The sequence below is a fragment of the Cyprinus carpio genome, chromosome A22 (assembly GCF_018340385.1).
Source record: "Cyprinus carpio isolate SPL01 chromosome A22, ASM1834038v1, whole genome shotgun sequence".
Classification (NCBI taxonomy): domain Eukaryota; kingdom Metazoa; phylum Chordata; class Actinopteri; order Cypriniformes; family Cyprinidae; genus Cyprinus; species Cyprinus carpio.
This window is the reverse complement of record NC_056593.1, coordinates 21,282,521-21,293,521: the sequence shown is the minus strand read 5'-3', so window position 1 is coordinate 21,293,521 and position 11,001 is coordinate 21,282,521. Positions and strand designations below refer to the sequence as shown.

Here is an 11,001-nt window from a genome sequence, read left to right as displayed (position 1 = left end):
AAAAAAAAAAAATATATATAAAAAATCATTTTTTTTTTTTTTTTTTTTTTTAATAAAAACAAATTCTCAATCATGTTTCAGTGATGATTTTTTGGGGTTGTTAAATGGTAATGGGGGCCACAGAATAATCCATTTTGATTGATATAACTCAGATGTAATGTTTTTTTCATTGGATATTGACATTTACATGAATTATTTTGCTCCTCTGGACACAGTTATAGACTGTCAGCTGTCAGTCTGACGAGCTCAACAGTATGAAAACCCCACTGGTGTGCTGTTGGTTATTAGCTCATGGCAATTATACATTTTTCTTTTTTTCGTTCATTGTTTTGCTGCTTCTTTTTCACCCACACACATCATTAGGAATCGAAAACTAAAAGTCCCTGAAATTCGACCAGAGAACACAGGAAAGGAAAGCACTGTCAACCAAAGGCACTTAAAGAGCAAGAGCAATAATGTGCTGTCACACGCTGTGTAGTGAACTGAAGCATGACAGATGTGTATTTGAGAGAAAGATGAACAAATGTCACTGTGAGGCTCCGGATCTTAGTCGGGGGGTCTGGATCTTTGTGGAAGATCCCTCATTTTCACAACAAACTCAGAGCGTCTTCTGCATAGGTGTTTAGTTCGTATGTTTGGCCGAGACTGGTGAGATGCTTTCTCTGTTTCTGGATCTGCGTTCATGTCGACGGCAGATGGAGCTTCTCTCTGTGTTGACTCAAGTGAAATGCGGCATACGACTGCAGGTTCTGCAACGCAAGGAATTGCATGTAAGATTTATGCTGAAAAAGCATTTCATTATGTTATTTATTATATTTTGGTAGCACTTTCCATGAATAGGGTACAAAGTATGAGCTTTTTATTTTCAATGAAATTTTCAAATGTTGCAACCCCGTTACCAAAATTTGGAACAGGTTTTTATAGCTATAAATGATTCAAATAATTAACCAAAAAGGGTAGTTTGGGACAACTGCTGTTTTAAGTAATTGAAAAATGTATTTTTTTATTCCATAACTTTAAGAAAATCATCTTGGCAGAATTACAATATTACAGTTTTGGTAACAGGGTTGAAAGCTTGAGCTCATTAAATGCTGCCAATGCTACAACTTAATTAATGCCTTATTCTGCCTAACCATATTTAGATCCCTTAAAACCACCACATACCTAAACTGAACTACTAATTAGTTAATTAGTTAAACTACTAACTATTAATAAGCAGCTAATTAGGAGTTTATTGAGGCAAAAGACATAGTGAATAGTTAGTTAATAATCAGAATCAGTCCATAACTAAAGTGTGACCAAAATATGTTTAATACTACGAACAGAATTCAACTAAAGGTGTGGTCATAATAGCAACATTTTTGCCAAATTTCACAGGTAAAATGGTCCATTGTCTATTTCCATAGTGTAGCATGACAGAAGACACTTTCAAACCAATTTCCGTTTAATTTCATGTGCAATAATGTGGTGATGTTTACAGCACAGATCACACAGAAGTTCTGAAATTACATGACCAGCTTGAAAATGAGCTAAATCTGCAGAGGGAACTTTTTTGCCATCACGCGAACCCCCTGATCGTGTGGATTGGATTGGAATTGGAAAAGTTTTTGCCCATGAATTTTCACAGAGTTACAGGTTTGACAAAATTAGCATGAGGAAATCTTTCACCTTCACTTGAAATGACTGGATTTTACCTGTAAAAATCTGCTGGACAGCAGTAAATGTGGATCTGATGTGCAGCAATCTGAAGTAATTTCTTACGTGCTTTTTATACGTGATGGGACATCAAACTACAGTCTATTCATGGTCTTTTATTTGATGCACAGCTAAAAATAGGTCCAACAGACATATGATGAGTCATCAACAGTTCTTCAATCGCTGTTGACCTGTTTTGATATGCTCTGCCTGATCTTCTCAATCTAACTACTTGTCCATTTCATTACAATCCAAATCCAATGGAATCACTGTAAAATCTAAATGAGAAGTTCAAGTTGAAGATGGTTGAAGTGGTCGGGATGAGTTTGAGAGGTCGCGCTGACATCCAACAATAACCATATTTACCGCTTACGTGGCCTTTGCTACTTTGGTGCGTTTCATCCTTTTCCTGCGCATGAGGGTGACCTGAGGCCTCTTCAAGCCGGCGATGAGCAGCAGCAGTCTGGGGCGGGACTTGGTGAGCCAGCTTCTCAGTAGCGTCCCCTTGGGAAACCTGGAAAACATCACAACCTGTGAGTCCAATCACGTCTGCGGCACCTCACTGCTTGTCGGGGAAAGACCAAATGAAGCTGTTATAGCACTCAAATCACTGACTCTGTCACTTCTGTGAGCTGCTTTGCTATACTTGAATCTGTCCTTAAAATTACTGATTCTTTAAACTGAATTATAAATAAACTTGACTTCAGTGTAATGGTTATTGAGTTATTAATACTGTACAACATCTGTCAAAATGAATGCATTTTATTTTATGCACTCAAACAGTGTTTTGTAAAAGTATTGATTTGGTCTACTATAAAAAAGAAAAGAAAAAAAAAACTGTAGGAAAATGGAAAGTGTACTGGATATTTTTTGCCAAGACATTGCCTTTAACCTTAAAGTACAACTCAATGCATTTTTGAAAATACAAGTAAAACAAGTCAATCCCGAATATTCCTTTATATTAACACAATAAATTGTGCCATATTTTTTCACTTTGATAATAAATTGCCAAGGCGTTGAATAAATATGCATAAAGCTTGCTATATTTGGGAAGAATTGAGTGTGAGAGTTTTTTTCATGCTTTTATATGAGCAAAAATCTGTCTAAATAGTCAGGTTAGATTTTTAAGTTAACCAAGATTTAGTATCTGATTGAATCTGAATTATGAATGATAACAAATTATCAAGAATGTCCAGATTCAAGAATGTCCAAAACTATATATTATATTTATATAAATGTAATACAAAAAAAGGTATAGTAGTTCAGTTAGAACAGCTGTTGTATTTGCTGATTTTAAAGGCTTCATTTCCTGTACTCAATTTAATTTATTTATTTACTTACTTTCTTACGTACTTATTAAACTTATGTACTTACGTACTTATGTACTTACATACATACTTATGTACCTACTGAAATATGACTGGGGTATTTCTTTGTGGAAATTCATCTATTTACTCCACATCCGATCAGCACTGATAGTGTTTAACATGGTCTGTCTGAGCTGTATTGTTCCAGAATGACTGCACAGTCCTGAGTGAAGAGCAGAACAACCATGTGAATCTTAATTTCCAAATCTATGGTCCTGTCCAGTCCCACTAACGGCTGTAAATCATTGTCTTCCACATGTCATGTTTAGTCTAAGACGAGTCCTGAGAGGCGTCACGCTGTCCAACAGCTGGAGCTTTCCTTTGACTGTTCACTCCAGTTTAATTACCATGTGGTGTTGCATCTGCTTTCGACTGCACACAGTGCAATACAGCCACAGGAAACACACAGATGAAATCAGATTATTGATATGGGCTCGTCTACTCAGCACACTCAACGTTTGAAGCATTTGTGTATCGATGCAATGAATTTAAACGATATTGACACAACCTAATTGACTACACATACTCAAGTGTTTTTTTTTTTATGAGTGGATGCGTTAACCAACATTAACTAACAAAGAACAATACACTTGTCACAGTATCTATTAATCTTTGTTAATGTTAGTTAATAAAATACATCTGTTCATTATTGGTTCATCTTAGCTCAGTGCCTTTGAGTAATATTAACAGATACTTCTGATTTTAATGTATAAGTAAATGCTGAATTTAACATGAACTAAAATTAATAAATTACTTAAGTCTTTTTTATGTTATAAAAAATGAACAAGTGTTATTTTAGTAATAGTTTTGATTAATATTCTATTATATAAAAATATTTATTTTAAAGATTCACTAATTTTGTTGTGTTTTGTCATTTTTATTTATTTTTTATATTAAATTATCATATTATTATTATTATTATTATTTTAGTAAACTATTTAGAACTAAATGAAAATGAGAAATGTTGCCATGGCAACATTTAGCTTTCGTTACCTATACTAATCAACAAATGGAAGCTTATTTTTAAAGAGTTAACAAAAACGTTAACATTATAAAAAGCAAGGGTCAAGGGTCACAATATGCTCTGAAAATAGCAAGGGTCAAAAATACACAATTATGTGGCCAAAAAATCAATATTTCCATTGACAGCCATTCAAAAGTTGCCATGTGTGAGACAGAATTGAATCTTTCATACAGTAACACAAAAGAATCACAATGTTTCACCAGCGACCATTTTTAGGGCTCTTAAAAGCATCAGTGTACTCTTTTCCCTCTTGACTGCTGCAACGAGCTGTAATATAGAGAGAATCAGTCACATGACATCTACCACTCAGGTGATAGGTTCTAAGAAAGTTTCTGGAACTAAGTGCCCATGCAAAGCAAAGATGGCAGCTTCCAGGAGAGATCGCTCCTGGTATTTACATGTAAGACCTCTTTTGAAAGACAGCATAATAAACCCTTTAGAAACACTCCATAGACATCAAAAAAGATCTGGAGGTTGATCTGGTGACATAAAACCGGGCCAACATTCAATCCACAAATCCCTGCAGTTTTTCACAGAAAAATCAAACCCACATCATTTGCAATATTCTACATATTCCCACCATTGGCGTGTGGATTTATGAAATATTTTGTCTTTAGCTGCCAGTAAAATTCCACTAATTTTACAGCAAACTCAATTAAAAACAAGACCCCGAAACTTCCCATCCTTCTCATTCTCTGCATGTTTTCCACAAATCCTCCAGAATAGACTAAAGTGATCCTTCTGTGTCTTTGCAAGCCAAAATTGTCATAGAAGTGTGGAGTTCTCGCAGAACAGCAGAACAGTACCTCAAGCAGCAACACTCCTCACCGAAGCACCATTTCAGCAAGTCCTTCACCCTCCAAACCTTCACACACCAAGCGCTCCCATAACAGGACTTTCAGATGAAGGGGACAGCATAACCAGCCGAGCTTTTATACACGTCTCGCACGTCTGACTGCTGAGCTCAATGGAAAATAAAAAACTTCAATTGTTTCAACTTTTGCTGGTCGAGCACGACCCAACGAGCCAGAGAGATCTAGCAACGTTTAGACGCGCTGCGGCCTCGCTGAAGCCATTGTTGTTTCCCCAGAGGGGCTCGATGTCAAATGTAGCGAGAGCAACCTTGTTTGCTTTGCGGCGTTGTTTTCCTAGTTTTTTTCTTCATCCAATTCTGTCTCTCAGGAGCTTGACATATTTCTCCTACAGGAAAGTTAGCCGATGTGTTTAGAGTTGTCCATTTAGTTTCTCGCCGGTGTTCTCATACAACAAATTAGCTGCTTCATCAAGGTGTCCAACATGGATGTTACTCCACAGCTGGGAAGCTTTGTTGTGGAGTCTGACTTATCGTTGTACCTTTTCTTTTCAAATTGTATCCATACAAACATTGACTGTTGAGTTGTCATATCCAAATATTATGTTCACATTATCTTGACTTTTATCTTGAAATTTAGTCCAAAGATTGGCTTCTTCTAAGAATTGTACTAACAAAATTAAAACTAGCAAAAAAAGTCTATGCTAGGCCAAAAAAAAAATATAATAAATCTGTGATAGAGTTGACAGAGCTACAACTTGTAGTTCGAAATTAGTTTTAAAGTCTTGGACAAAAAAAATCCTGAACGGTATTTCAAACAACTGAAGAACTATAAACAAACACAGTATAATCTTAAATAAATCACAATCGATCAAACTCAAAATAATGACAATAAAACCAACCAGAACAGATTTCTCAACTATAAAACTCCCTCATTTATAAATAAGCAGTGTATGTCTAAACATAAAACATCACTTAAGTTTATCCTGGTTATCAACATCTTAATTTAGCAAATAATTTCCCTATGAAAAACAGAAAGTGTTTCTTACCAATTGACTCCACACATTTGTTAGGCTATGCCCCCTGCGCACTGCTAAGCCGCATATATGATGCTAATGGACTTATTAGTGTCACGCTAGAAAGTTCAGCCAGGATGGAAAAAACAAATTTGTGGGACAATAGGAAGTGCAGCAGCTCCACAGGGGGGCGGAGCAGGAACGGGGAGGGGGGCTTCAACAGGAGGGTCCACTCAGCACTTCTCTCAGAGAGCAACAACGGATGATCCCGTGCTCTGCACCAATCAGAGCACTCGCTCACACTGTTTCTATGACAGCCAGAGCCGTTACACTGTGCAGAGAGGTCAGCCAAACTACTATCCTCTGTTGCACATGTAGAAAATAAAGTTCTTCAAATGCGTATCAGCTGCATTTAGCACAGCACCCAACTAGCAAAGGGTTAAAACATATTGTATACAAAATACATGGAACTTGGGCCCATAAATTATGGACGTAAATACAAATAAACAAATAAATAAATACATTTTACAGAAAGATAAGTATAAAAAGGCCTGGGCGGAAGAGAAAAAATAGGATATGACATGGGACAGATTTGAACCCTCATTTTCCAGACAATCACCACAGATCCACATGAACACGTCTGGAGTACATGTGTTGTGAACATTATTCAAATTCTTTGACAAAATATCCCATTTATATATTTTGTCATGCCATTTAATATCCAAAAATAAAATTTCTTTAAAATATAAATTGTATTTACATACTAAATAATAACCGGTCAAATGTCAGTGTTTTTGAAAGAAATCTCTTCTGCTCACCAAGGCTGCATTTCTTTGATTAAAAAATACAATAAAAACTAATATTGTGAAATACTATTACAATTTAAAAGAACTGTCTATTGTAATATATTGTAAAATGTTATTGATTGCTGTGATCAAATCTGTATTTTCGGCATCATTACTCCAGTCTTCAGTGTCACATGATCTTCAGAAATCATTCTGATATGCTGATTTGATGCTCAAGAAACATTTCTGATTATTATATTTTGAAAACAGTTGTGCTGCCCATATTTCAGTGGAAACCATGATACTTCTATTTTTCACGATTATTTGATGAATGGAAAGTTCAAAAGAACAGCAATTATTTAAAACAGATATATTTTGTAACATTATAAGAGTTTTCATTGTCACCTTTGATTAATTGCATGCAACCTTGCTAAATAAAAGTATTAATTTCTTTCAAAAAGGTATTCTTAGATTTCCTTTGGTTTTCACAAAAATGTTCAGCAGCACAACTGTTTTCAACTTTGATAATAATCAGAAATGTTTCTTGAGCAGCAAATCAGCATATTATGATATAATAGAATGATTTCTGAAGAATCATGTGACTGGTTTATGATGCTGAAAATTCAGCTTTGATCACAGAAATAAATTACATTTCATAATATATTCAAATAGAAAGCAGTTATTTTAAATTATTTTAATTTAATAGTATTTTTACAGCTAAATTATTATTTCTTTATTTTATGATGAAATCTGCAATTTACTGTAGCTGTATTCTCGGTGCTTCCCATGCAGTGTCTTTTCCTGTCTTTGAGGGGCGCTATGGCACTGCTCGAGGTGCTCTTGCATGAGCCAGGAAAGAGCCCGGAGAGACAAAACATGCCGAGAGGATATTAGCGCACATACTGCAGAGGATACCTGTGTGTGTGTGTGTGTGTGTGTGTGTGTGTGAGAGAGAGAGAGAGAGAGAGAGAGAGAGAGAGAGAGAGAAAGAGAGCGAGAGCTGGGAAAGCTTGTCACTGCATTGCAGATCAGCAAATGCAAGAGCGGAGGAGACTGGAGGAGTCTAGAGGGATGACAGCCCCCATAAACACCGCGGGACTCCCTCATCTGAAAGACACCCAACCCTCACAACAGAAAGAGTGGAGTAATTTTTAAATTCTAGACACGACGAGGTGCATCAGTTGTGACAGGAATAAATGCTTCATATAAGTTCTTATGATGAAGAAGAAACTGTGATTTATGTTGTGCTGTTACGGTCATTCATGTTTGTTGCAAACCATATAACAATTCGTAATGAATAAACAGTTGCATCAACCGTGAGCAATGTGCAGGTTCACAATTATAATCTAGAAAATACAAAATATTGTTTAGAATGAAACTATTGTGTCTTTGTTCCATAAACTTGCATGACACTGTCATACTTGATATGCATATAAACCACAATAGCAGCAAAGATTACAATTTTTCTCATTTGCTAAAACACGCTAAATTAATATAGGATCCACTTGGTCTTCATCATCACAATCTTAGCACAGCAGAGGCCTTGCCTTTGCAAATGCCTTGACACTTTTTCAGGTGTTTAACACATTTTTTCATGCCCTTTGTCAAAACAGTCACCACAGATCTCATTGAAAGACCCCAAACTCTATTGGATTCACTGTGTTGAAAAAAAGGAAAGGATCTATTCTCAGCTGATAGAAAGTACAGTACTTGCACAATTATGAATATCTAATGCACCTGTGTGAAGCTTGATTGCACAACTCTTCAATCAGCAATCAGTCCTCATCCATCCATAAAAGATGGCACATCTGTGTTGCTTCTCGCAAGCATGGATCAAAGTGGCCAAAGGAATGGAAGGAGAATAAGAGGGCATGGCAGAGCAGCCCAAGGAAAAGGAGTTTGCATGCATGGTGGAGGAGCCGCAGCAAGAATCGAAAAAGCAACAATTATTGACCATGTCATCAATCATGGCTTGTCCTTTAGAAAAGCTGGACAAAGGATCCAGCTTATTCTGAGTAGGAGCACAGTGGCATCTATTGTCAGGCTTTGAGAATGTTGTGTTATGTGTTTTGTTGTGTTTTGCAATGTTCATAATGTTACTGTACATCACGATGTATTTCAGCTTTACTGTATTGCTCTGTTAGCAGAACAAACGGTGTCTACAGTAATGCAGATGTTTCATTAATCCCATTTATCATGATGTCAACTTTGATATGCTTTTTGCTTTTACTTTATAGAATCCACACACTGATGGCAGAGGAAAGATCTTTAGTGTTGAACCAAAAATCTGCCATTGTAGATACGGTTGTGGCAAACAATGCAATTAGACTGCGTGAAATCCAGGCAGCAATAATTACAGATTAGGGATCATTTCGAAATATGAATGGTGTGAGTTTGGCAATTATTGATCAAGCATTAGAACTCCCAGTCTTCAGTGTCACAGTACTTGAGGTAGGTGATGGTTGATTACAAGTATCACACTGGTTTAATGTTCCTTTATATATATATTTTTAATAAAGTTTTTGTTTAGTTGGAAGCACTTCTCTGTCTTAATACTTCATTGAACCTATGGTCCTTGAGTATTTTCTTTGGTGTAATTCCCAAGGTGGCGTAGTCATTATAAAAGCTTGAGGTTACCAAAAGTACTGCTCAGGTCACAATCTGGCATAGCATAGGCTGGGTTCCATAATTTTGTTACCTTTTTTTTTTTTGTAGTGGTAAAGGAAAAACAGCAGCCAACTCTGAGGTAATTCCTAAACCCTGGACTAATTAGGGCACCTTCTGAGTGCTTTCTGTTTGTTTGTTTTTTGTTTTGTTTTTCTTTTTAGTCATGGATGGCGAACGTAATTTGGTTACTAACGTAACCTCGCATCTGCTTAAGACGCTTTGGGGAAATACCTGTGGGATCAGGTCGATTGGGTGAAAGGCATAAAGTAGGAGGTTGGGCCAGTCATGGACCAATGCATCCTGATCCCTTGAAAAGTAAATTGAGCAGTGAAAGTTGTCTTTTGAGGCGACGAGGTCAAGCTCTGCCTTGCCGAAGATCTCCCAGATTCTCTGAACCGTATGCGGGTGGAGCATCCACTCTTCTGAGGGGACATTGCTCCGGGATAGCATGTCTACTCCCAAGTTCAACCTGCCCGGCACATGTGCTGCTCTTAGTCAATGCAAATTTAGCTGAGCCCATTCCAAGTGGCGCTCTACCAGATTGAAGAGGTGCTTCGAGGAGAGATCGCCCTGGCAATTTATATGGCACCACTGTCATGCTGTCTGAACGGACTAACATGTGGTGTCCCCTTAGATCTGACAGAAAGGAGTGAAGGCCCAAACATACTGTCAACATTTCCAGGCAGTTTATGTGAAGTGAAAAGTGAAAGTGAAAGTCGTGACATTTGGCAAGTATGATAACCCATACTCGGAATTGCTGCTCTGCATTTAATCCATCCAAGTGCACACACACACAGCAGTGAGAAGTGAACACATACCCGGAGCAGTGGGCAGCTATATCCAGCGCCCGGGGAGCAACTGGGGGTTCAGTGCCTTGCTCAAGGGCACTTCAGCCATGGGTATTGAGAGTGGAAGAGAGCGCTGTTCATTTCACTCCCCACCCACCTACAACTCCTGCCAGCACCGAGACTCGAACCTGCAAGGAACCAGAGAAAAGACCAAACCTATAACCAAAAATCCACAGCCCCCCCAAAGAACTAGCTCTCCCTGTCACGGAATCGAACCCCGTTCTTCCTCGTGACAGGTGAGGATACTGTCCACTATACTAACGAGGAGTTAATGTTGGGATGAAACTGACTCTCCTCCTTTGACCATTGGCTGAAAGCTGATTTGCCATTACACAGAGCTCCCCAACCCTTGTATGAAGAGTCTGAAGAGACTACCTTCTTTCTGCAGGGTGAAGGGTTCCAATTTCAAATTAGGCCACGAGTTGCCGAATAGCCAGTGCACGATCTAATCTGAAGAGTCGAGAACTGTTCCCAGTAATGATATCCGTTGGCTGGGGGACAACACGCTCTTGGCAAAGTTGACCCTGAGTCCAAGGCACTCCAAGTGCCTGAGGAGTAAGGATCTGTGGGATAAAAGCAGTCATCGAGATAATTCAGGATGCGGATTCCCATCTGTCTGAGCAGCGAAAGAGAAATCCATGCACTTCGTAAAAATGCAGGGAGCTAGGGACAGTCTGAAGGGAAGGACCGTGTACTGATATTCTACTCCCTCAAAGGCGAATCTCAAGAATCGCCTGTGGTGGGGGCTATCTGGCGATCCAGCGACAATAAACAGTCCCCTGGGTACA

At 38.0% G+C, this 11,001-nt stretch overlaps 1 long non-coding RNA gene across 2 annotated transcripts; it reads right to left on the bottom strand.

Moving 5' to 3' along the window:
• Nucleotides 1-28: 28 nt before the first annotated feature.
• On the bottom strand, nucleotides 29-6,301 carry LOC122134932. Of its 2 annotated transcripts, none has more exons than XR_006153227.1 (3): nucleotides 5,947-6,301; nucleotides 2,062-2,209; nucleotides 29-749 (listed from the first exon to the last, which is right to left on the bottom strand). It is a non-coding gene; the product is annotated as an uncharacterized LOC122134932 (long non-coding RNA). The 2 variants fall into 2 exon arrangements; XR_006153228.1 differs by lacking the exon at nucleotides 5,947-6,301 and adding an exon at nucleotides 4,893-5,109.
• Nucleotides 6,302-11,001: the final 4,700 nt, after the last annotated feature.